General features: G+C 39.3%; 1 protein-coding gene across 5 annotated transcripts in view; it reads right to left on the bottom strand.

Moving 5' to 3' along the window:
• The window catches only part of Ctnnd2 (catenin delta 2), a 793,031-nt gene that overhangs the window by 657,155 nt on the left and 111,375 nt on the right, over positions 1–24,501 (bottom strand). The window contains exons 1-2 of one of the 5 annotated variants that reach the window (XM_029469856.1): positions 21,432–21,487; positions 20,270–20,275 (exon numbers count right to left, since the gene is read on the bottom strand). The exons of 3 other annotated variants lie outside the window; for them this stretch is intronic. The gene's annotated coding sequence lies outside the window, so the exon portion shown is untranslated. Of the gene's footprint in view, positions 1–20,269; positions 20,276–21,431; positions 21,488–24,501 lie in introns of those variants that run through there. One more of the 5 variants, XM_029469857.1, reaches the window with a different exon arrangement.

Raw genomic sequence — 24,501 nt, 5'->3', positions numbered from 1 at the left:
GAGTTTGGGCAATCCACAGACTATTAAAGTATTCAAGCAGTGTATATTTTTGCCAACCACACAGCTGGTTGTGCCTCCATTTACAACATGTCTGAGTGAAACAAATAATGGTGATATAACAATACAAAACATTTCATGTTCATACTACACAAATATCAGAGTTGTCCGCCCCTGGAATCCATAGCCACACTCATTCCCCAAGATAACACAGCAGCTTTTCCCAATCCGACCAAGGCTGACTAAGCTGTACAGACACTTCTCATGGAGACAAGGAAGACAAAGCATGGGATGCTAGAATGACAATCTCACCACAATGACAATGGGACAAACAGAAAATGGGCTCTCTCTGTATATGATGGGAGGTACTCCTGAACTGTATAATGAAGACTCTCAGGTCAGTTGAGTGATTTCAGCTGAAACCTCAGAGAAAAGGGGGAAAGAGCTCACCAAAGGGCATATCACATAGTGAGTGTCCAGAACAGATTGCCACCGTCTAAGAATGTTGAGAATTCCCTTCTCAGCTCCTGGAATCTGAAGGCCCATCTAAAACTAGGATCCATGCAAGATGCTGAACAATCCAAGCTTAACGTGCAAAAGGGCATGGCTTCCAAAATCAGTTCTTTAACCATATTTTAAACAAATAGATATTTCCATTCTAGTGCTAAATGGACTTGCATGATGAAATAAATCTCGGGTTCAAAACCAATTTCCCACAATGCAAAGTAGCCAGCCCTCAAAAGTTAAAATGGTGAGAATGACCAATTCTGACGGTCTCTATTCATTAGATGGACAGCCCCAAATGCCGGCACTGCACTGTTCAGTAACATTCTCCTACTGTGAGCTACTTGAAAGTGTCCACTGAATTTGCAGCAATTTGCCCTTTACATCAATCACAAATACACATGTGATGCTTCACGATTTCTCTGGATGCTGGAAGCCACTTGATCTCCCCTCCACAACCCCCTGCATGGCTATCAGTGAGCTCTCAGAATTCACACTGTGAGTAAATATTCATTGCCAGATAAGATACTTAATACTTCTAACAGGGTCATTGCCAATAACAGGGCACAGGGTCTCTACTAATCTTACACAACTTCAGTTGCTATGATTGGTTTGGAATATGTTTTCAAAAATATTCTTTTATGGCTTCAGAGATAATAATGGCTGGAAAATAAGCATATATGTGTGTGTGTATGTGTGTGTGTGTGTGTATACTCACAGCCATAAAATGTCTAAATCTTAAGGTACATAACGTACTTATTACAACATATAATTTCAAGAAAAAAAATGAAGTGAGCTTTAGTTTAAGTGTTGCCTTCAAACCATAACTATATAGAAAATTTTCATTCGCTAAAAAATTCCAAAAAATTTTATAATGTATCCTAATAATTTGTATTCATTGTTCCCTTACAAAACCCTCTCAGATTCTTTCCATTACCTCTTGCTCCCATCTTCATGTTCTTCTAATGATTAATTAATTAATGGCTAATTATTTTAATCTACTGAGTCCAGTAAGTAGTCTCCATATCTTCAAGTATATGGTGTCATCCATGTTTTGTTTCTCTCATAAAAGTTACTAAATAAGGAAACATTCTTATTTTTGTATGAGAATAAATACACAGACATTAAATACTATATTTTAGATACTTAAGGATCATACTCTGTAATCAATACATAATTTTAAATTGAAAAAACAGTTGAATGCTGCAGAAAGGTTGCAATCAGTCGTTAATACTATCTTTGAAATCTGTTTACTCCATCTTCTAATTTTTCAATTTGCAAATATCATCATTGCCATCAAGCATCAGTTATAAAATTTATTTAGAAATTTCCCTCTTGCAATAAAAAAGGATTCTTAGTTATTGGTTCCATTCTTCAATTTCATCTACCTATTACTATTTATGATGAAGCACAGTCTAAAAGATACAGACAAATGATCAGGTGAAGAGGTTAGGACCAGGTTGAAAAGGTTCTCTGTGGAGTCTATAGCATGGAGTGGGACATGGGACTTGCCAGGCATGTGTTTCTTAACCTAGAGATGCTGTAACCCTCCTCATCTGGATTCTTTATAAATACCCATTACAAATCCATAATATATTAACTCATTTCACCATCAGGCAATTGAATACGATTTGTTCCCTGGGCCTGGAGGTTAATGTGGGCTTAAATTTCTATTACTAAAGAGTTTAGGTGTTTCCTCTGATAGTCAACTCCTATGCTGAAGCTATCTAGGGATCCACAAGAAGTCATCTAATTAGCATAAAGTAAAGTATCCTTGAAAGTGTATTTAAGTGTTCTTGGTCTAGAGAGTGAGGATCAAGAACAAATTTGCTTCATTTCATTTAACAACATAAATAACAAACATCAAATCACAATGTAATGACCAAATGCAGTCACATCGTATCACACTATTCTAGATTCCTACTTATTCATAGAGACACCATTTGCCCATGGAAGCGTAGGTCTGCTATTCAAGAACAATGCTAACTTTTGTTTCTTTATTTCAATTCATTTTTTCCTTCACAAGATTAACGTGAGCTGGGCCCTCAAAATTGACTGCAATTTTTAAAGGTTTAAGATTATAAAAACTTTCAAGAAAGGGAAGTACTTCCTGGAGCTAAGTGCTGTCCTGTGTGCTCTAGACAGTGTCCAGTACTTTAGGAACCAACACTCAGGCCTAAATAATCTTTAGAACTTGGAGCATTGTTGTATCTTTAAAGATGAGGTGTCATTAATGCAACATGTCATAAATATGAATGTATCAATTAGATTGTGGTTGTTTAAATATGCTTGGCCCAGGGAGTGGCGCTATTAAGAGGCGTGGCCTTGTTTGAGTAGTTGTGGCCTTGGAGGAAGTCAGATGTAGAACTCTCTGCTCTTCCTGCACCATGTCTGCCTGGATGCTGCCATGTTCCTACACTGATCATAATAGACAGAACCTCTGAAACTAAAGCCAGCCCCAATTAAATGCTGTCCTTGGTCATTAATTTATTAAGAGTTGCCTTGTCATGGTGTCTGTTCACAGCAGTAAAACCCTAACTAAGACAGTGATATAATTTTACTTTTCACTTCCACATATATTTTATGTGCAATTGTGTTCAAAACATGCTCTTAGGTTATTTGGGAAAATGTAATGACTTTAAAATATGCTGACAAAAGATTTTGCTAATAGGACCCTGATATAGCTATCTCTTGTGAGACTACACCAGGGCCTAGCAAATACATAAGTGGATGCTCACAGTCAGCTATTGGATAGATCGCAGGGCCCCCAATGGAGGAACTAGAGAAAATACCCAAGGAGCTGAAGGGATCTGCAACCCTATAGGTGGAAAAACATTATGAACTAACCAGTACTCCAGAGCTCTTGACTCTAGCTGCATATGTATCAAAAGATGGCTTAGTCGGCCATCGCTGGAAAGAGAGGCCCATTGGACTTGCAAACTTTATATGCCTCAGTACAGGGGAATGCCAGGGCCAAAAAGTGGGAGTGGGTGGGTAAGGGAGTTGGGGGAGGGTATGGGGGACTTTTGGGATAGCACTGGAAATGTAAATGAGGAAAATACCTAATTAAAAAATAAAATAAAATACACTGACAAATCCTTTGATATGGTTGTCTTCAGAGAGTGGAGTTTAATTCACTTTCCCTGAGAGTAAGAAATATTTGGTAACTCTTTCAAAAATGGTGGAAAGGGTGATGAGTGATTGTGACACCGAATTATAAAAATCACTGTGATTTCTGTCTGTGTTTGTTTGCTCTTGGAACAAGCTGCCACATTGAAAGAAAAACATCCATTCCCATGAAGTATAGATAAACAGACATAACAGACTCCTCAACAAGACCCATTAGCTCCCTTTTGCTTTGTTTTTATTTTATTTTTAAATTCGTTTTTGGTTAAAATTTTACCACTTCCCTCTTCCTTCTCATTCCTCCAACCTCTCCTATGCCACCCTCAAGTACAAAGCCTATTATTACTATACCCTCCAAACACAGAGATGCTCCCACACATATACACACATATCAGCAATATTATACATACAAAAATAATAAACACAGTCTGCTAAGTCCATCTAGTGTTGCTTAGGTGCATGCATTTTAGGGATGACCACTTGGTACTGGATAACCAATTGAGGTGTTATTCAACTCTGTTAGAAACAGCCTTTGGGATCTCAAATAGGCATTGCCTAGAGAAAGCCATTGGGATTTGAGGCTGTTTATTATTCCACCATTCTGAGCCTGTATGACTGGCAGACCATCCAGAGGTCCAGCCTATAAGACTGGCACACCATCCAGAGGTCCTGATGAAGCACACTTACAAAGTTTCCTCAGGGGAAAAAACATGGGAATATGAATTTCTTTTAAAGACAAATTTTGTTCTTCCTTTTTATTCTCTTTTCCTTTAGTCTTGAAAAATAGTGGCTGCAATTTGTGACAAAGGAACTGAAAGTGATCAGGTTTAATTACCATACCACTGGGAACTACACTCACATGGCCCACTATAATTGGCAGAACAGGGAATAATATCTGTTCAAGGATTTTGTCAGTTTCAAAGTTGCTCTCATTGTTATACTTTGAAAGTTATGCAGCTCTCAACTAGGAATTAAAAATTATTATTAAATCAGTTCTAAGATTTAAAATAATCTCTATTAAATATCATTTATGTTATCTTATATATTAGATATAATCAATAGTTACTGGTAGATGAATGATAATCACATATATTATAGAACATTAGACATAAAAGATGCATTTGTAGAGACGAGAATATTTCTAAATGAAGCAAGGATGTGCTTCCAAAATTGTTATGAGAAAATCCAGGGCACACAGGTATTCACATCATCATCATAGCAGGCAATTAAAGCAATGTTCTTTCAATATATACTTGAACTCTTTTAATAAATACTTTGAAATATTCAAAGGTACATGCAAAGGCCATATACCATGCATCTTGCTGGTGAGCTTGCAGCTAGCCAACACTATGGTTCTCCGCAACGCTCGTAACTTTTGTGGGAAAGCCAGCCTTTATGCATCAACACCATTATACCCAAATTCATGAAAAACATCCATAAAAAGAATGCAAATTATTTAGGGAAGTTTCCCAAGTGTACACTGAAAATCTGTGGTAACAATATGAAGCTGTTGCTGAGATGCAGGAAACTATACACTTAGCATTTAACTGTAGGCACACTGCCATTCACGCTAGGATTCTCGTCCTGTGGGTGCCTTTGCCAGTGAGGTGTGTTTCTTTTCTTGTCTTTGCAGGTTTTTTCAGATAAATATTTTGAATTGGAGATAGTTTGGTTTTTTTTTTCTTTATTGGATATTTTCTTTATTTACATCTCAAATGTCATCCCCTTTCCCACTTTCCCCTCCAGAAACTCCTATCCCATCTCCTTCCCCCTGCTTCTATGAGGGTGCTCCCTGATCCATCCACTCCCACCTCCCCACCCTGGCATTCCCCTACACTGGAGCATTGAGCCTTCACAGGAACAAGGTCCTCTCCTCCCATCACATGCATACATGTATCATTTTAGAGTAGATGCCTAGGAAATTTGTTGGGTATAAGAATATGAACATGTTCAGCAGAGATAAATAATGCCATTGTCCCCTTAGAATTTTTCTAGCAAAAGTACAACTGTATCAGAAAAATAAATGGCAATTTTCATGTACGTTGACAAATATTGATGAGTGATCTTCGTTGTTTTTGACAATGTGATAATTAAAATGTAATGTACAGTGCCTTATGTGGTATGATCTGGATTTTTAAGCTGAGCAATCTGTTAGACAAGCCGCTGATTCCAGCCACAGAGAACAAAAGTCACTCATTCCCCCTCATGAGTTGTGTGCTCTATGTCTTTACAGCTCTTAGCATTTCTCTACTGCTAGTGCTGAAATTATTCTGACTCCCAAATCAAAGTACAAGGTATTAACCACTCTGTTTCACAAATGGAAAAATAAATGAAACTCAAGAAAAATAGTGTATATCTTTTCAGCAGGCGGTCAACATCAGTCTTCCAGTATTTTGCATTGATTTTCTGGTTATTTTGCATGCTTATTAATGCGTCAGTATAGTAAATCATTTCTTTTTATGGTGTGTGCATGTGTGTGTGTGTGTCTGTGGTCATGTCTGTGTAGGTGTATACATATATATGCATGCAAACAGATGTGGATTAAAAGGCCAGCCTCAGGGAGTCACACTAAGAAAGGACACTCACCTCTTTTGAGGCAGCCTTCTTAGTCTGAAGCTTAATTCCACTAAATTGGGTGGCCAGCATCCCTCAGGAATCTTCCTGCCTCTTCCTCCCTAGCAAGGTGATGCCAAGCCTGCCTAATTATGTCTGGCTTATGCTTTTCTAACCAGGGGTCCTGGTTCTTAGAGATTGAATACAAGTCCTTGCACTTGCAAGGCAAGCATTTAGTGTAAAGACACATCCCTGAGGTAATAAATGCTGTAATTATATTACATTATAAATCGCACTTTAAAATTCATTTGTTGAACAGATGCAAAACTTTGTGGTATCAAGGAAGTACACTTCAATGGAGCTATAACTGAGACTGCTTTTTTTCCATTAAGTCAAGATGTTCTTGATTTTTTATACCCAGGAAGGCCTTGAACTTGAAGTCAACCAATCTTAGTGTTCCATGTAGCAGAAATTATAGACATGCACTGAGATGCCAGTGTGTGTGTTTGCGTGTGTCTGTCTATGTGTGTATAAGTCTGAGTGGGGATGTACTCTTTTTTTTTTGATTTTAATATTTTTATTACATATTTTCCTCAATTACATTTCCAATGCTATCCCAAAAGTCCCCCATAGCGCCCCCCACTTCCCTACCCACCCATTCCCATTCTTTTGGCCCTGGCATTCCCCTATATTGGGGCATATAAAGTTTGCAAGTCCAATGGGCCTCTCTTTCCATTGATGGCCGACTAGGCCATCTTTCGATACATATGCAGCTAGAGACAAGAGCTCCGGGGTTCTGGTTAGTACATCATGTTGTTCCAACAATAGGGTTGCAGATCCCTTTAGCTCCTTGGGTACTTTCTCTAGCTTCTCCATTGGGAGCCCTGTGATACATCCAATAGCTGACTGTGAACATCCACTCCTGTGTTTGCTAGGCCCCGGCATCGTCTCACAAGAGACAGCTATATTTGGGTCCTTTCAGCAAAATCTTGCTAGTGTATGCAATGGTGTCAGCGTTTAGAAGCTGATTATGGGATGGATCCCTGGATACGGCAGTCTCTAAATGGTCCATCCTTTCAGGGGATGTACTCTTAAGATGTTAATTGCTTTTGAAAGCCAGAGATAGGCCACTATGATTTTTAATCACTAAACTATCAGTTATATTTTAAATAAAATTCTAATTAAGAAATAATATTACATTTTGTGTGTGTGTAAGTTTACAGGCTAGACTATTATATTCTCACCTATGTTAACCCTGTAGAATAGAATGATCTGAAAAAGATAATTACTAATTTACCAGATTTTTTTTTTTGAGATGAAAACATTGGGAATAGAACATGCATTATAATTTTATAATTATAGCATGGTTCTGTGCAATAAATCCCTAAAGTATATCCTGAGACTTTGAATCCTACGATGAACATTCCAGCTTTCCTAATCTGACATACCTCAGAATCTGGTAAGTTGTTCACCACTCGGAAAACCTTCCCAGTGTTTGTGAAGTCTATCCATCACCTTTAAGAGACTCACATTGCCCAAAACTTGAAAGGCACATTTCAGCAGTTATTAGAAAAGCAAGTTCTCTACACAGGCACAATTGTTTTTAAGTAATCACATTACATTCCAAATCATTGCTGAGCAATAAAATCTGTGGAATATTATTTACTCAAAGCTCAGTGTTGATATCTACAATGCTAAAATTCATTTGCACCTTGAAATCTGTCTTTTCCAAGCAGTGAATAATGAATGATTCTACCTTTGAGAAGACTCTCCCTCTGCCCTTAGGTTTTCTACTGTCTACTTCCTTACTTGTTCTCCTTTGTATTATTTTTCATTCCTCACACGACTATAATATAGCATAAAATGTCACATATTGTGACATATAGTTACAATAAATTTATTCTATTACAAATGTTCTAAAATGTCTAGTCAAACTTAAAGCAAAGAAGTTCACAAACACTTAGAAAAAAATGTAGCATTATTGTTTTTCCAAAACAATTGATTTTTAGGTGGAAAACATTATCTTTATGAAACAAAAACTTTCAAGTTGTTTTTTTCTTGACAGGGAGAGAGGTCCAGTAGTTAACTGGATTAACTAGGTTTTTGTTTGTTTGTTTGTTTCTACCTCTTGTTGATAAACTTTCCCTATCTCTAAAGATGACTGGTAAATAAGGATTTAATCAATAAAGCCATTACTTTTAAAAGCATGAAAGAACAGGTTGGCATTTTTCCAGTGTGAAAGCCTTGTAAGCCTGTGTGTGGTATCAAGACACAGTAGAAAATTTTCGAGGTTAAAATTTGTTTTTTTACACAACTGTCCAAGAATCTGAAGGAAATCATATGTCAAAATTAACAGGCACATTATAACTCCTTGTTTATCTATGAATTTAAAATTCTCCATTATATAAGCACCTAGACTGCTTGCATGAATCCCTGAGTTCAATTTTCAGTACTGGATAAACCAGCTGGGCTGGTGTGCACCTGTAATTCTAATACCTGGGAGATGGAGGCAAGAGGACTGGGAGCTCAAATTCACATGCAAGTTCAAGGCCAGTCTGGGATGCCTATGACGCCATACATAGTTTCTAGAAACCTAAAAATAAAAATAGATATTGATTATATACAGATTTTGGCTTAAAAATGCACAAAACATTCAACAATATATCCTTTTTGTTTGTTCCCAGAAAGGTCCAATATCAATCGTTTTTTTTTTTTTTTTCTTAGAAGAAAGCAATTGAAAATTTACATTTGTGGTGCCATTAGCCTTAGCAGCTATCCTAAAGAATATTATGTGCCCATAGATGGGTTTACAAATGAGACAAAATAAATGACTATATGCGCAAAGGTTTTATCTTTTATTATTTTTAAAAAGTTTATGTATCTGAGTGTATTTCTGGCAACTATATTTGTGCGTCATGTGCATGCCTGGCAGAAGAGGGCACTAGATACCCTGAAGCTGGGGTTACAGCTGGCTAGAAATGATAGGCCTCAAACTCTGGTCCTTTGGAAGAGCAGCTGATGCCCTTAACCACTGAGCCTTCTCTCCAGCTTCAATGCTCATAGTTTTAAGTTATACAAATACTTTTCTGGAAGCCAGTAAGAGTACTTACTATGCACTGGGCTGAGCTTTCTGTTAACACTAACTCATTAACAAGCAAGCCGAGGCTTATCTGTTGTTACGCCCTACCCCCTCACCAAACCCTTTCCAGAGAGCAAAACTGGCATCTGGAGAAGTGACACCTACAGAAAATCTTGAGGGGAGAGCTGTTGCCTAAACTATCTTCTTCCCTGCCGCTAGCCTGTGCAGTAAGTCCTCCCGATACCCTTTACTGTTGGACACCAATGAAGAAGACAGCTCATTACTCAGAAGCAAGCCAGGTCCAGAATGAGCCAGTGCTGCTAGATGCAAAAGCTAAGTTCCTCTTCTTGGAGAAAATGTGCACACACCGACTGGACAGAGCATATTTGTTTGGAAGAGGGAAAGCGAACCAGCAGGGGAGCTCTCCAGCAAGCTTAGTATTTAGTTTCAGTGTCTACCATGACAATGAGAAAACATGTTTTTAAAACACTCTCAATTTGCTCCATCATGTCTTCATTGCTCTCCAGAGCTCTGGGCACCTGCGGTCACCTGCCTGCTTCAAAGAAGCCTGGGGCCTCCTTCATGTAAATAGCTAAGGGGCATGTTACCAGAGGCTAGCTATGCTGCCTCAAAATCCACTCATCTCGCTTGAATCCATAATTTTTCAATTAACTATTTGCAAATCAAGAGAACATAACTATATCAAGAAGAGGGTTTTCTTATTTTGTGGTTAAATGTCTGCTTTGATAAAAACCACTTTAAGATAAACTATTAAAACACCGTGAAATTAATTACAGAGGAGCCGATGTTAATGGCAAGGGACACATTAGCAATATGGAAATGATTCTTTCGTCAGCATGGTTCACCAGTGTTTTAGATTCCTTGCTCTCTTTAAAGAAACAGAAACTGCAAACCTGTGGGGTGGAGCCATAGTGTTCATCTGGAATGCACAGGACCGGACTCCTATTTTAGAACATGACGTGGTTGTTATAAGGTTGGTGAGCCAAAAGGAATACAGCAAGAAGTTTACGATTCTCTATGGCTTCACGAGGAGAGGCATTTGTTTGTCAGTTCATCTATCTGTTTGTTTGTTTGTCTGTCTGTCCATCTGTCTGTTTTCCAACCAGTGTGTCAGTAATATCTGTGCAATGAGTGATGGACAGAGTGAGTCGTGAGTAGCTTGACCCTGTTCAAACCCATTCTGTCCGCTTTGTAGTTTTTCCTAGTTGATCTTTTTCATAATCCGAGTGTGTATTTTTTGCTAGGATCATTTACTTATTGGACCAACTAGTCATTTATTAACTTATTTAACAAACAAGTGGCTACTGACACTTGCTGACGTCAGTAACTCCTCCAGAGGAAATAAAGCCTAGTTTGGAAGGGCCCTCTTGTGTTACCTGGGCTCTGCTTCTGCTCCCTGGGGAGGGTGTGTTGTGCACGACATCCACAAGAGGCGACACAGACGGGCTTAGTTTATAGAGTGGTAATTGCTCTCCAAACGATGCTAAATTTAAATTGTACAAGTGACTGAATTTCAATTTCGAATAACCAATCTACACATCATCTTATTGGCAAATCATTATCTAATTTCTACGCACCACACATATAATTTGCACAATTGAGAAAAGATGTCTCTCATTTAGCTATTTGAAAAACGTGGAGCAGCTCTCTGAACTCTAAGCACAATTTTAAAGTCCCAGGGACACAGCAAAGAGGTTGAATAAGGTGGGAAGATGAGCATCAATTACAAATTTATTTGCAAGTTTTATTTTCAACATATCAAACTCATAATTAAGTCGCTATTTAACTGCATGGATACCTAGAGAAGATGAGTAACAAATATTAAATTTTATATAGCTAAATTTACACCAGCATATGCAAATACACCGATAAATCCAAGTTGCCAGCATTTCTACATGACGTGGGGCCAACACTATTATAATCCAGCTGCCTCTGATCTCAGTGGAGTCTGTCTTGCTTATATGAAAGCTCACCAGAGAGCCACACACCTTCAGTAGGACATACGGACAGTTATTTCCACAGACTATTTTACACTGGACAAAGTGTATAGGTTACATTGGTCAAAAGAAAACTGACAGTTTAACATTAAAATGGGCTATATTAGTGAAAATAAAGAGAAAGAAAACTACAACCTGCCATCATTAGAAAACTAGAGAAAAGTCCATGAAGTGGCGTGAATGGAATCAGTCCCAAAGACAAGTTACCTACATATACAAGTGACTTCATTGGCTCACTTTTCTTTGTCAGACAGAGCCTTCTTATATAGTTCCAGGCTGACCTTAATTAGCAAATGGCTGGCTGGCCAATTGCAGGCATCACAGGTACAAGTCATAATCTCTGGCTACATGCATGACTTCTAACACATTTGGTTCCTCTCTCGTACAGGAAGAAATGCAGTTTTAATGTGAAAAGTATTTACTGGTTTGATGAGGTGAAATTTCCATTTTCCCTTGTCAATTCTTGAGTCCTCTAAAATAATGGTAGTCATTCAACACATTGCTTCTTGGCACAGAACAACGAGCTCAGAAGCACATGAGTGGGCCTTGAACAGCCCCAGGGAGAGGAAGGACTCTTTGGGAAGACAATGTAAGTACGAGAGTAATGAGGCATAAAAGAATTAAGTAATATCTTCAAGGTCATACCCAGAGTCTTTAATGGAGTAGAGAACAAGAGCATAAGTTTTGGCTGTTAGATATGAACTGTAACGTCCAGGGGATGTTTGTAATAGTACACTCTTGTAAAAGCAACAAAAGGAAGTATATGAAGCATTTGGTCAGCAGTTGAGATACACACATACACACACGCACGCACACACACACACATACACACACACATACACACACATACACACACATACACACACACATACACACACATACACACACATATGCATGCAAACACTTCCTTATCTAATATGCTTGACGACCCCAAAAGGGAGTATTTTAAAAGTCAATGAGAAACAGCATAGACAGTGACTGCAATCTTCAAAGGAAAACCAGCCAATAATGGAGAAAAGCAGGCAATCACATTCGCAATTTGGTTGCTTTTACTCATATTTTTACAGTGACTTTGTGCACTTATATAGATGGTCTAATTTCAAGATGGAAATTCTTTAACTTGTCTAAACCAACTCCATTTTTGAGGTGTGGCTTCTGCATGAGCACAGGGGAGGGGGGAGCTACTTCTTCCTGTCCTGTTCTTCACTCTGGCTCATAGAAGGGTCTGAATTAAACCACAGTTTGATAATAATAATAATAGTAAATAATAATAAATTTATCAACTGGATTCTACATGTTCTTAATCTAGGCAGAGATTACCTATTCTTACTGCTAGTTTTCAGTTTAGGAAAACAGCTAGGGAAATAGGAGAAACTGGTCATTTTTAGTCATTCCATTCTCCAGTCAGAAACACAAATCTAAGTAATCCTAGGAAAATGAGCAATTGACTAAAAGCTCTTCAGGTTATTTTATTGCCAGGTAACCTGGTTATTTGGTTTGTTTGTGTTCAATTTGCCTATGGCTCGGTTGGTGAGCAAAGGTTTGTAGAAGAAAAGCCAACTTACCTTAATTAGTAAGTGGGCTTTTTATTAAAGACATCTTTATTTTTAATTAAGTGGGGTGTGTGTGTCTGTGTCTCTGTGTGTGTCCGTTTGTGTATACATGAGTTCCAGTGCCATGGAGACCACAGATGTTGGACCCACCTGCGGCCAGAGTTACAGGCAGTTACGAGCTTCTCAATAGGAGTTCTAGAAACTAAACTGAAGTTCTATGAAAGAACAGCACACACTCTATAACGCTCTCCTGCTTGTATGGTTGTTTGTTTTGTTTTTGTTAACTTGACAGAAGCTTTAGTTATATAGAAAGAGGTATCTTAGTTGAGAAATAGCCAACATAAGGCTGACCTATAAGCAAGCCAGTGGTTCATTTTTCTCAATTAATCTTTGATGTGAAAAGACCCAAACCACTCTTGGTGATGCCAACCCTGAGAAAGTGATTCTGGGGTATAACCTGGGCAAGCTAGTAAGCAGCACTCCTCCTTGGCTTCTGCTCCAGGTCCTGCCTCCATGTTCCTTTCTCAAGGTCCTATCTTTGTCTTCTCCCAGGGAAGGGGTAAGACTTGGGAGTTGTATGATGAAATAAATCCCTTTCTCCCCAAGTTCTCAGACTTTAATTGCTTGTTACAGTTGGCCAAAGAGTGTTAGAAGACCTTCTAAATTGAAAGATGTGGAAATAGGAGGAAATGCCTTACTTGAGCAATATTTTAAACATGGCCTCAGTTCATGGAGAAACACCATTAAAACGCCCTCTTCAGTAGCACACACAGAAAATATAAATGTGAATGTGTAGTGAAAATTTGAGTTCATTTCTTGTATACAGCTTTCAAATGCAAGTTAAATATATCTCTATATCTCAGCCTGCATTTCGGGTGATTTCTAACAGAGGGTTATCATCTATGTGAAACAGACCAATGGACCTCCTAAATATCACTGTTCCAATGTCCAGTACCTGTGGCTATACTAAGGAGGCCAGGAGTCAAGGGATGTTCACAGCAAATATAAAAAAAAAAAAAACACAAAAATAAAACAAAGCAACAACAACAACAACAAAAACCCCTTCAAGTAAAGAAACTTTCTCCTGCATACTCCAGAACAACGCAGCCTCACTAACATCATGACTTTAGCCTAGATATGCCAATTTCAGAATGCTCGTGTCAAAGAATATAAAATAATAATGTGGTGTGTAATCACTGTACTCATGATAAGTTTTCACAGAAGCCAATGGAAGCTAACCCAGGCCAACTGCAGGTGGGTCTTAGCTCAGTGGGGAGCTCTTAAAAGCAGGGGGAAGAAACACAACCCCCTAAGTGGCAGACTGGGCAGACTGTGACCCTGCAGTGGCACCGGGCACCACTCCCTGCTGCTGACATCCCTGGAGTTCTCCTGAGCCTCCACAATCCAGACTTCTGGATATTTCTCTCTGTCTATCTTCTTTCTTTTTTTCTATCTTTTTTATCTTTTCTTTTTTTATTTCCTTATACAGTTCCCACAGTTGACTTCTCTTTTTCTCCCTTAAGCAAATCTCAATTTTTTTTGTCTGTATAAATATATGCCAAGTGTCGTGGTTAATTCATCCAGTCACTTAACCTGACGATAGCAAGATCTTGGGTTGGTTGTACTGTTAAATTACATTTTTCAGAGTGTCAAATAATAGCTCGGCTGAGGTCTGACAAAGTCAGCAACAAGAACAATTTTAACTACAAGGTGTTTACAGTGTTGTAGTCACACTGTACACTTGAATCATAGAACATTAAACTCATACCAGAAAAAGGAGTCCTAGTAAACAGAAACCATATTTCATGGTACCAACTCAGGTTTTAAATTTCCCAATGTTTTCTGGTCCTGGGCTGCTGTGAACATTTCAAGGTCTTCCTTGAAGAAGTACATTTCCAAAATTTTCACTAGGTCCGTCATCCTTTCCAACCTCTCTCCCTTCTTTCCTTCCTCCCTCCCTCTACCTGTCCTTCTTTTGGTCTTTCTCCTTCCTACCTCTCTTCCTTTATTCCACTATTCATCCCCCTTCCTGGCTTCCTTGCTTCCTTCCTTCTTGAATGCATACCTATACACTTGTTCACTATAAGCTTTGAATTAACTTCTTAATGATTAACATTACAACTGTCATGGAAAAAGAAGCTTTGATTTTGTAAAAGGCATACCAACCTGAGAAAATCTTATAGTGTGCATTTTGCTCCTGCAATGATAATTTAGTCATATATGGTGGTATTTTTCTCACTTAATTTAAGCTGAGTGGTATCTCCTTTCATTGGGCATTCCATACCTCTTCAGGTGATGAATGCAGGCCCATGATGAGAATGAGTCGAAAGTGTGGGTGTGAACACAAATTGCAATGGCACTGGTGTGAGTGAGGCAGAGCAAGTCACATGCACAGTGGTCTCACTTTAGCCCCTGGTGTGGTCTGGGGGTGGTTTATGTCCCTAAGACTTAATCATCAGTCTGAAGCACTGAAAAAGGTAGAAGAAGGTGGCCTTTGGGAGGTGGTAACGATGATAGCAGGTTGCACCCTCATAATGGAATCCTATTGGCTGTTTTTTTTAAAAAGGGCAGAAATGTTGCATTGTCGCCTCTGTCTCAAGTTATATGACTTCATGCTCAGCCCTGGGACTCTCCCAGCAAGCCAAGTATCACGAGATGAAGGCAGAGCTGACAGGAACCATTTCTTTGGGAGTCCCCAAGGTGGTGGCATTCTGTGATTGGCAATGGAAAATGAACGAACTCAGGATTGATGTGACGCAAACTCCACTTCTCTTCTGTCCTCAGCACAAGACCTCAACCATACCCGGCAGTGGAGAGAATACCTGTGGATGGGGCATCTTCCTAGCACCCACCTCAGTCAGAGGACACAGGAGGCTGGCTTGCTGCTACTCCATGCAGCTGTGACCAAGAATCATCCCCCATTGTTTCTGGATCCTTGGCACATATGCTAACAGCTGAGAGCGCAGCAATGGTAGCAAATACCCACGCTCCCCGCACTTGCTGAATAGAACTATCATCACTACGAGACCAAGAGCTTTGTGTGGAGTATGGGATGTGTGAGCTGATCTCCCTGCGCGGCACAAGGCACCTGCAGCTCCTCAGCCTCACTGTTGGGTTTCTAAATTACTTCTTTTGTTAAACACTATTCTTCAGATTATAATGCAATTAAATCATTTCCTCCTTCCCTTCTCTGCCTCCAAACCCTTCATATGCCCCTCCTTCCCCTCTCAAATTCATGGTCTCTATCCTATCTTTCACTAATTTATATATCTATTTCTATATCCATATTTATATCTATACTATTCATCTGGTGTGTGTGTGTGTGTATACACAAATTCAGTGATGTTTTAATGCAGGAAAACTGCCAGCTATACATCAACTATTAATTACTATTGTGCCCTGAGATGTCATGTGTATGGTGGTAGGTAGGCGTGCACATATGTTCATCTGGTCATAGACAAGCATTGAAGCTTTGCAGTCTCACCTCCTGCTTGACTGGCAACATCTAGAAAATAGGATTTTTTTTCTTTTAAAAAGACCACAGAGGGTGTATGTTACATTACATTCAGGGGATTATTTTAAATATAAAAGTAGGTGTCCCCTCACTAGAGGGAGTTAGATGGGTGTCTGTGTGCTGCCTTTTAGTACCTCTGCTATATTTCAGTCTGGATTAAGCACTTTGAGTGTGGATTCCAGAGCTCACACATCAAAGCAAACTGCCATAAGGCGTATGTGTCCTTGACTCTGTGTTAGTTTTCAACTGACTTTTGAAGGTATCCCTAAAGGATACCTAGGAAGGTCAATCTTTCTATTTGACTGGCTGATAAATAGCACTGGGAAGTATGTTTACTGATACTGCATTATAGCAACCTTAGCTACTCTATCTCTTGATTGAGCAACATCTACTACCTACTTCTCTTGTTGACTGAGCCTGTATTACAGCACCTGGTACCTACTTCTGTTGACTAAGCCCACATTATAGTACCTTCTACTTACTCTTTCTGCTGACTAAGCCTGTATTACAGTATGCTACTTTGTCCTACATTGTTCAAACATTATTTGCCAAATATAAGTCAAAGACAAAAAAATATAGAAGTAAGTATTGTGCAGGCTCTCCCAGGCTTATGTGTCAACCGAGGCAACACTCTAATCACTTTTTTCACTAAGTCCCTATCCACAATGCAAAGACTCTGCGTTGAGTGACAGGTTCCTTACGTCTATTAATGATCTTAAATAAGGTTGACTTGCCTTGTCATACTAAGTTTTTCAATGCACTATTAGTCATCTAAAGGCCTCCATTTGAAGCTTTGCAGTTAAGGGCAGTGGGTTGTCTATGGACTCCTCATTAGTGTGTGGCCTTTGTGACAGGTGCCCTTCACTCTGTTGTGGATATATTGTCTTCTACTGAACATGGCAATGAAGGCAAACCAGAGCCAGAGAGCATCCATGCCATGCAGGAAGTCCCAAAGAAAACATGGCATAGGGGGCCATGAGGAATGCAGACAAGGTGCCTGTAAGCTATGTGTGGCTAAGCCTGGGCAGAACCTCACACACCCCAGCTCATCATGAGATTTTTCTCAACAACAAACATGTCATACTGATTTTTACAAAGAGAATATTTCAAGCTAACTTTAAAAAAACAATAAAATACCCACAATTATTTCTGAGAACCAATAGGAGATAATGATTAATGAATCGGAGGCCTGGAGGGGAAACAGACTCCTACAGTTCTGATAGGTGGGATTCCCAGCATCCTGATAGGCTGGATTCCCAGCATCTTTCCTGTCTCCAACTGCAGACCCCATGGAGAATGCAGTGGAGGAAGTGCTACCCACAATGCACTGTTCTGCGCAGACTCTGTTGCTACGTAAAAGAACTCCCTTTGCTGACAGTCAATTACCCTTACAAGGATTAGGAAATGATTTCTCTTCTTTCATTCTATACTCTAGAAAGCACATCTTTCCCTCTGAATCTAATCAGTAGGTCTCAAACTACAGTGCACACCAGAATTCTAGGGAGCATGCTCAGAATATCTGATGTATAAGTTCTTGAATTCCTGTAAGACCACAATCATGGTTCCTTTTCGCCCTGCACCTCACATGAATGCCCAGACACAAGAAGAGAAGTTGAATTGGGGGCAGTTTTGAGGGTTGCAGTAATGCCCTGCAGAAGGCCCTTAGTGCTGATGGTATTAACTGAGACTGCCGTGAGTAGCATATCTATATGTTCATCATTAACTCCTACAACAACTTATCATCAGGATACAAGCATTTCATTCTAATTTTAACAAGTACATCCTTAAAGAAACTTAGTTTAATGCGGCCTTTGCACACTTAACAAAATGTACAAAGAGTGAATTGTACACCTTATTAAGATACTGTATATCATAACATGCTTTCAGAGATTTAAATGCCAACTCATTTTACTACTCATTATTTTGTATCCATCCACCTACAGCAATGAAGTGGACACTCTGCTCGCTAGACAGAGTTATGGTAAAAAAGATTTATGCTAACAAGAGAACCTATACAATCATCTATCTAAATATGCAAATATCCATGCACATACTCACATACACACACATATGTATATATACACACACACACACAAAATCCATGCCGCAGGATAAGGCATTCAGTTGAAATCATTACATTATAAATAGTTAATAATTATATTTTCAAATCCTAGTAATAAGATGATTTGGACATTCATAAATATGTATAATCTTTCTGTACCAACACTGTCGACATAATTTGTTTTCCAACCCTACTGATTTTCTCTAGGCAGATGTATCATTTTCCAATTATGAAATTAAACATTCGATTTGAAAATATGTTGGCAGTCTAATTCCAGGTTTAATAACTTTCTGTGTATTTTCGGGAATATACACTGCTAAGTTTCTGGAGGAAATTATAAAGCCTAAAATGGTTAATGGTTTTCAAAGAATGTAATCAGCTCCTGGGTTAAACTGTTAAGGAGAAATGGCTAAGGAAGTCTTTGGAGAGAAAAACTACAGAGAACTACAGACTCAGACACCCTGGGTCCCGAACAGACCAGAGCAGAGGAAAATACAAGAAATACTGAAGATGCAGCTCTTAGACTCAGGGATATTAGTCCCAGAGCCTGAAAGAAACTCCCTCTGTCCTCTCATGGTGCACATCCTGTATAGAAGAAACACTGTGTAAAGCTAATGCAATTGGAATATGTCCTGCAGGAGCATCAGGGAGCATCAGTGAGTCTGTTTTGCTCCTTTCTTGGCAAAAAAAAAACAAAACAACAACAAAAAACAAAACAAAACCCAAACTATACCCATTTAAAACCAAACCAAACCACCTCCTTTTTTCAAATGTATATGAGTTGAATTATGTCATAACCATACAACCCTGCCAATATGATAACTAAAGTCTCAAAACATGGAATAAAAAGCTGTGCATTTTAGAAAAAAAATACAAATAATGATGGGTTTGGTTCCTAGCACATATTTGACAGTTCACAACCATCTGTGGCTTCAGTTCCAGGAATCCTTTGCCCTCTGCTGGCCACTACTGGTACTGTGCTAATTCGAATTAAAAAAAAATGAACAAAAACAAAATGATTGTCTATATGAGAGATTATAAACACAGACAAGAAGCATAATTAATCACAGAATAATCAACATTCAGGTATTTATATGCTGTTGTAATATTTCTCATAGATACATGTATAATGTTATATGATGCTGTCTTATATCATGTATTCTTTGACTAATACATCCTCCTGATCCCCTTCTGTACTGAAATCATTCATGTGATCATTTTAGTTGTGACATAGTTTCTCCTTAGCTGGTGCTTACAGCTTATTTACCTGATCTAGTGTTCTGCATAATTAAGGCATCCCCCACTTTCCATTAGGGACCACAGAGGAAGCTTTGCTAACCTGTTCACTTCAGGAAGATAAATTCTTCAGAAAGAATGGCTGTCAAAATGCCTCAGTAGGTAATGCAGTAAAAGCCCTTGTGACCAAACCTTGGTGAGCTGAGTTCAATCCCTGGGACCCACAGGGAGGAAGGAGTTAATTGACTGCCAGGAGCTGTCTTCTAACTCCCACACAGATGGTCAGCACCCCAAATATATAGAAACAGATTTCTTTGGGCTGATTTCGTTGTTTAAAGATTGTGACATTTTAGGGGTTCTGAAACAGGAAAGCATCCACCCCTCAGGAGAGTGCTGAGCAGAGCAAGGGACAGTTCAGTTCCCAGCTTCCTCTTCAAGCCAGATGGTCAGAGGGTCAGTGACGCAGGTCCATTCGCAGTGGAGGGGAGAGTGAGCATTTGCACCCCTTTGAACATTTTTTAAACAAATAAATGTCACACAAACATATATGTCAGGTATGGTACGCGTGCACGTGCATATATGTGTGTGTGTGTATACATGTATACATATATGTATATGTATACATACCTACCACTGAAGAAAAAGAAGCCACGAATTTTCATAAGAGCAACAGGGTACATGGGAGGTGTTGGAAGGAGGAGAGGAAGGAAGGAAATGGTGGAGTTACTTTTTAATCTCCTGGATATTTCTATTTCTTACTAAGCAGTCTATGCATTAAAGAATTTTTATCCCCTTTCAATTACAGAAACAGCAATTCTCTTACAAACATTCCCCTTATGCGTATTCTAACCAACACATATTATCTATCATTGTTTTCTCTTATTTTCATACATAGTACATTTTACAGAGGTTTTCTCCACATAAAAGTTCTGTTTTAAGCTGAATTAAGTATTTAATATTCTTTATTTCACTGTCTTTGCTCTACCAAGACTATACAAATTTTTATGCATAGCTTCTTTAATTTCTGAAATTTTATTTAGACAAGATCGAATCTGTGGAGTCCATTTTGGCAAAGAAAAGGACATGAGGTTTCCCACTCCAGCTTTTATAGTTGTCAAATAAAATGTTAATAAAAATATCAGATTCAGAAAGAGTTCATACTGCCGAGCCTATGGAGTAGCTCACAGCATGCATTATTTATTTAAGTTGTCTCTGGTGTTTATCTATTTACTAAGAAGTTCCAGGTGATTTTCAGGATTCTCTGAGAGGTAAGTGAACCCTAAGAGTGTGCCGTTGAGCCTGAGAACTGCCCAGCAGGCCGTTCCTTTAAGACAGTACCACATCTCTTAACTTAAGAAGGGCAAAGGTCTGTGAAGTTTTTGTTCAATGAAAAGTGCTCTCACCCTCACCCTCAGATAGAGAAAGGACAAAGTTCCATCACACAGCCTAGAACCTACTGCAGAATTAAAAACAAAAATGCTGGATTCAGACACAGCTTAAGGTAGGGCATGTCATCAGAATTCATGCTCTTCCTCTAGGTAAAAGCGAGACTACCAAACTGTAGTGTAGACTCACTATGGTTATGGAATCAGAAATAAATTAATTTTGGATGAAATAAGAGAAATGAGCAGTTGGACTATGAAGTGACTCAGACCAGTCCTCAACAAGACTAGAGTCCCTACAAGGTCAGATTGATGACCCCAGGGATGATTTGGGCGCAACAGTTTCTGTTAATGTTTATAAAGCTGACCCACACATCAGTAGAGGAAACTGAATGCCAGTAACTTACCTTAACGAGTGACTTAGTTTCACTCACTTGAGCTAGTAAGTGACAGGAGAAGAGTAAATCTGCAAACACGTTCCAACATCAAGAAGCAAGTTCCGTGTCCTTAGCTTTTCTGTTTTGCACAGGATTGCAAACCGAAAAGAGTCAGGTGTTATTTAATGATCTCTTTGGCCTGGTGAGTTTGAAACTGTCAAAATGTAAACTAAAATGTAACTCTGGGTTCAGATGCTATTTACAGGCAGAATACTGGTTTTTGTTTTTATTTCACTAAGGTGCCGTATATTAGGATTTAATAAGGAAGTGCACAGGAAAGGTATAAATCTAGAACCAATCTATTAAAAAATCATGATGTAGAAGCCAATCATCACCATCATCAATAACAACAACAGCAACAACATTCTGAACATTTTGTTATGGGACAGAAAACAGTGAACAGGTAGCCAAACCCAGTGAGAGGCTACATTAATAAGTAGGCTCTTGTCTGTTTATCAAGTGATCCTGAGGAAAAAGAGATCCAAGTCATAGCTTTATTTGTCTGAAAAAACATGCACAAATGTGTTCTTTAGGAGATATTCCAAGAGCATATCACTTTGCTTGTTGATAGAAAGCAAATGCTTTTGATCCTTTCTGAAATACTGATTGGCTGTCCTGGTGGCCATAATGGCTACTAGTCATTTACAGCTTCATCTGTGCGTGGAAACAAACCCATTTCTTTCCTGATGTAAACACTATGATTTCATTTACAAAGGGCATAAAGTGTCTAGTGCCCTGTCCCCTTCACTGGTGTATCTCGAGCATGCTCATCTCCATTAGTGTTTCAAGCCCTTCACAGACTTCTGACACAGGGAAGTGGGGTATATTGACTTTGGTCAGTCACACTCCAGAATCACAGAGTCTTAGCAGAAGAACTGAAAAGAGGAGAGGAGCTTCCTTTTCTGACCAATCGTGGGAGCTGTAGGAAGGAGGGAAGTGAATGGCTGAAAGGCAAAACCAGCAGCTATCATTGCACAGCAAAATTATCCTACCCCCAACATCCAGCATTCCCATGTGGAAAGAACATGGAGTCACCCTGACCTTGGCTCTGTGAACAGCTCAACGCCTTGTTATGAGCTCTCTGCTAATACTGCCGAATTAGTCTGACACACCCTGCTGGTTGGTTGACATTCCATGGTCTATTGTAGAAGCACCTCTCTTTTCATGATGGGATGGTCCCAGCATATGATTTTTCAAAGCCTAAAAACTTTTATTTTTTATTTAACATTTTGAGAATCCCGTGCATGGGGAATGTATTCATACCATGGGAACTGCATTCACACCATGGAGACTGCATTCACACCATGGGGACTGTATTCATACCATGGGGACTGCATTCACACCATGGGGACAGTATTCACACCATGGGGACTGTATTCACACCATGGGGACTGTATTCACACTATGAGGACTGTATTCACACCATGGGGACTGCATTCACACCATGGGGACTGTATTCACACCATAGGGACTATTTTCACACTATGGGGACTGTATTCACACCATGGGGACTGCATTCACACCATGGGGACTGTATTCACATCATGGGGACTGTATTCACACCATGGGGACTGTATTCACACCAGAGGGACAGTATTCACACCAGGGGGACAGTATTCACACCATGTGGACTGTATTCATACCATGGGGACTGCATTCACACCATGGGGACTGCATTCACACCATGGGGACTGTATTCACACCATGGGGACTGTATTCACACCATGGGGACTGTATTCACACTATGGGGACTGTATTCACACCAGGGGAACTGTATTCACATCATGAGGACTGTATTCACACCACGGGGACTTGTATTCACAACAGTCCCACCCTGCCCTCTTGGAATAAGAAGCATGGCATTCACACATCCGTGCTCCATTTATCCTAGACCACACACAGTCTCTGGCCTTTCATTTGTGGATCAAAACTCCATGATCTTAGGTTCTGAATGACCATAGTTTTCTAAACCTGACAAAGATCACAAACACTGGCCCATGGAACATGAGCAACAGCAACCCAGACATATTAGTTATCCTGACACACAAGCCCATAAAATGACCTGATGAAGCCATTTCATGAACTTTCACCCCAAATTCATAACTCTAGACTAATCCTGAGGGAAAAATGAGACATATATCAAATGAAGAACTTTTCATAAAAATGCCTGAGTAGTACTCCCAGTAACTGGCAAGGTCATCAAAAGTGAGCAAAGGCAGACACTGTCACAGTGATGAAGAAAGGCACAGAGGAAGGGATGTGACAGTTAATCTAGTCTCCAGCCAGTCCTGGATGGAACTTGGACAAAAACACTGAGAAAGTGGAGGAGGGCTTGGTAACCTGAGGCTTTAGAGGCGATCATGTGTCAGAACTGGGTTGTGTATCATGACTAATGTATGACATTCTTGGAAGAAATGAACAACAAAGCTAACAGAAGGTAAACCTGTGGGGACTCCACTATCCCCAAACCCTACCACGCTAACACAGTTGTAAAATTCAAAAGCTAACAGAAACTCGATCAAGGCAGTGAAAACTGAAAAAAGTGGATACATCCTTCACATATTTTATATAAGACATAAACATTTCCAATCCTCACTTCCCATTTTTGTATGGTCCTTTCTAGACCTAAGGCTTGGCATCTGGGGTCACATCATGTGATCCATAGGAACACATGGGAGGTATAGACTCTGTGGGCCTATGTTTAATTTAAGGTAAAACCAAAACTCTGTATTAGATTGAGGGCAGACCAATCCAGGACTTTTACCACTGTTTAAAGGCCCATTCTTGCTTTCTCATGTCACTGATAATCCTACAGCTCTGTGGTCTTTGTCTTAGCTTAAGGTTTTTCTTTTTTTTTTTTTTTGAAAAAAAATTTTTTTATTAATAATAATAATATTTCAATTACATTTCCAATGCTATCCCAAAAGTCCCCCATACCCCCCTCCCACTTCCCTACCCACACATTCCCATTCTTTTGGCCCTGGCATTCCCCTGTATTGGGGCATATAAAGTTTGCAAGTCCAATGGGCCTCTCTTTCCA

Source organism: Mus caroli, chromosome 15, assembly GCF_900094665.2.
Source record: "Mus caroli chromosome 15, CAROLI_EIJ_v1.1, whole genome shotgun sequence".
Lineage (NCBI taxonomy): Eukaryota > Metazoa > Chordata > Mammalia > Rodentia > Muridae > Mus > Mus caroli.
The sequence above is the reverse complement of the archived record's forward strand: the minus strand, read 5'-3'. Positions and strand labels throughout refer to the sequence as shown.